Here is a 3,187-nt window from a genome sequence, read left to right on the forward strand (position 1 = left end):
AAAAAAAAAAAAAAAAAAAAGATGAGTTGGTAGTACAACCAGCCAAGGAGTCACCCAAACTTGAAATGTAGAAGACATAGTTGCCTTTCCTCTTGGTCAACCCCCCCACCACTGCCCCCATCACAAGGAGAGAAGATTCACAGTTTAATTGCCATGTACCTGAGTAGAGAACATACTAAAGAGAGAAATATTCTCAAATTTCTTATTCTTTTTCCTGTTTGAGAGAGAAAACTTTGGTGGATTTCGTTATTGGTAGAAGTTAGTTAAGGCCAAAACTGGGACTATTTCTGACTTTCAGTGCACAGTAGTACTCTTTTCCTTGGAAGTTATGTTCTAACCTATGTGTGTAAGCTTTTAAAAAATCAGCAAACCATACAAGGATATTCAAAATATAAAATCATATTCCCTGTAAGCTAGAAGGCATAGTTGACACACCCAGTTGAATGCCATCACTTTGTCTCTTATCAGTATGGGAGTCACAGATGTTTCATGGCTTACTCAAAGATGCATGGTTAGGGCTTCCCTGGTGGCGCAGTGGTTGGGAGTCCGCCTGCCGATGCAGGGGACACGGGCTCTCTCTGCTTCTTTTATGAAGAGGCATGTGGTAACGCAATTATACTCCAATAAAGATATTAAAAAAATATAAAATAAAAGAGCATCCCTGAAAGAAAAAAATAAATAAAAAAAAAAAAAAAAAAAAAAAAAAAAAAAAAAAAAAAAAAGATGCATGGTTAGTTAGTAGCAGATATCACTAAAATCTAATTCTTATAACTTGTTCCAGTGTTCATTTCACTACATAAATATTTCTACATGTTCTTAACCCTTGTCCTCTGAGAAACTCTACAAAAAGATGCTCATGCACAAGTAACTGCTGGAAAATCCTGCATATCACACCTTTTTTAGAGAATCATAACCAGGGCTGCAGTATGATATTCATGGGCTATAGACACTTTTGCCTTTGTGGGCTACTTTCTCCACAGAAAACTATTTAAATATATTTTATGATTACATTGGCAGAAAGATTAAAGTAATCCAGGCTGGATTCATTATTGTATTTTCAGTTGTCTTCTTATTTAAAAAGAAATTAAAAGATTTTTGTGGGCTCCTAAAAGTATTGTGGGTCTTAGGCACTATGCCTACAGTGCCTAGTAGATAAGTCAGCCCTTAATGCATAGTAAAGACTTGCAGAAGTCTGGCAAAGAGAAAATGTATTTACTTTTTTTTTTTTTTTTTTTGCGGTACGTGGGCCTCTCACTGTTGTGGCCTCTCCCGTTGCAGAGCACAGGCTCCGGACGCGCAGGCTCAGCGGCCGTGGCTCACGGGCCCAGCCGCTCCGTGGCGTGTGGGATCTTCCCGGACCGGGGCCCGAACCCGTGTCCCCTGCATCGGCAGGCAGACTCTCAACCACTGCACCACCAGGGAAGCCCCTATTTACTTTTGTTTTAGCTAGCATTTCGAAAATTTTTGCTCACAGGGTCCTATTAACATCTCAAAGTTCACTAGCGTGCTATAAAATAGTTTAGAAAAAATGTTTTCTGCCCTCAAACTGCAATGACACTTTGCAGAAAGGAACATAGTGATGCAAAAATCAAGTTACTCTACTTGGCCGTGGTTGAGATCTCTGAATTAGCTGTAAAATACCCATAAAAGCCTCTTCAAGATGTTTTATAGAGCAGGCAAGCACATCAAATTTTCACATATGGTTCACATTAATGTATGGAATAGTTGACAATTACATTTCATTAACACATCTTTCTAGTACATGAGAATGGTAATACACCATTAACTCGCTCTTTTGCTTCTTAAACTAATCAAATCAAATTAGGATGTCTATAAAACTTGATTTCCAACTCATTTTCAGAAGATGGATAACAGAAATTTCATGAATTAGAAATCGAACAGTATTTATTGCATATGCTGACTACTTTAAAACATCGCCACATTCTCTATGCTTTTATGATTCTTTTGACACACTGATATGGAACAATCAACTAGTATCTCATGTCTTTAACGATTGTTAATATTCCTTTTAAGAAGAAGGGTTTTTTATGAGTATCACCAGGGAAACCTGGGGCATTATCTGAGATCTGGAATGAGCCACCCCTACGAATCCAGAGAAACATCACTTTTCTCAATGATATGAGTTAGTTGGTGAAGAAACAGATGCCATTTTTGGAGCTACATACGTCCTTTACATATGTGATTGAAGCAGTTAGGTTCAGTTCAAGCACATTCATTGACTGCCTTCGGTGTGCTAAGTACTAGGCACGAATGAGACACAACCCCTGTGGGTAAAGAGCTCAAATCTAATACGCACACAGCAAATTTTAATACAATGTGGTGAGAGGTATGCACAGGATGACCTGGAAGCACATGGGGAAACATCTGGAAGCACAACCCAGCCAGTGTAAAAAAGGAAATTGAGAAAGAAAGTGAGGAGGTGAATGGGCTTATTGAGGGGTGGGAGAGGAGCAAAGGACAGGAAACAACTCCTAAAGGAAGCAGTATTTGAAAAATGGGATGCACTCTGTTTCTGTTCCTTAATATAAAGTAAGTAGAAGAATTTGGAACATGCAGGCAGCAAAGTTTCATTTTATATTTAGCGAATAATTTGAAGTTGTAGACATGAGAGAGACAAAGAGCTGTTACATGAGAGTTGATCTACTTGTTTGTATAGCAAGAAAAGCACTTCAGTATGGGGGTATGAAGTCTGAAAATCCGAGTTAGAAACTTGCAGTAATCAAATCTCTTCCGGATCTATAGTTTTATAGAGATTCTATGATATACTGGCAGGTGATGAGTCAGGATACGATAAGCTTATGCCATGGTAACAAACAAATAAACATCTCAGTGGCTTAACACAAAATTTATTTTTCACTCACAAAGTCTGCTGTGGGTCCAGAGACTCTCCATGGTAAACAGTGCCATGAGGTGAGCAGAGATGCAGGCTGTTTTGATTTTCTGTCTCCATCAACTCAACGTGAGACCTCCTCCACAACTGCTGCAAATACTAGAAAGTCAAACACTGGCTATGAAATACATTGGTCTGGAAGTGACACCTAATATGTCTGCTCACAATCCACTGGCCAGAACTAATTACATGGTCCGCCCAAGGTGTAATACTCCTCTGTATCTGAAGGAGACGACAGCTACAGAGGAGAAGGGGCACTGGACTGCTGCAGTGTGT

Source organism: Lipotes vexillifer, unplaced genomic scaffold (genome assembly GCF_000442215.2).
Source record: "Lipotes vexillifer unplaced genomic scaffold, Lipotes_vexillifer_v1.1 scaffold207, whole genome shotgun sequence".
Lineage (NCBI taxonomy): Eukaryota > Metazoa > Chordata > Mammalia > Artiodactyla > Lipotidae > Lipotes > Lipotes vexillifer.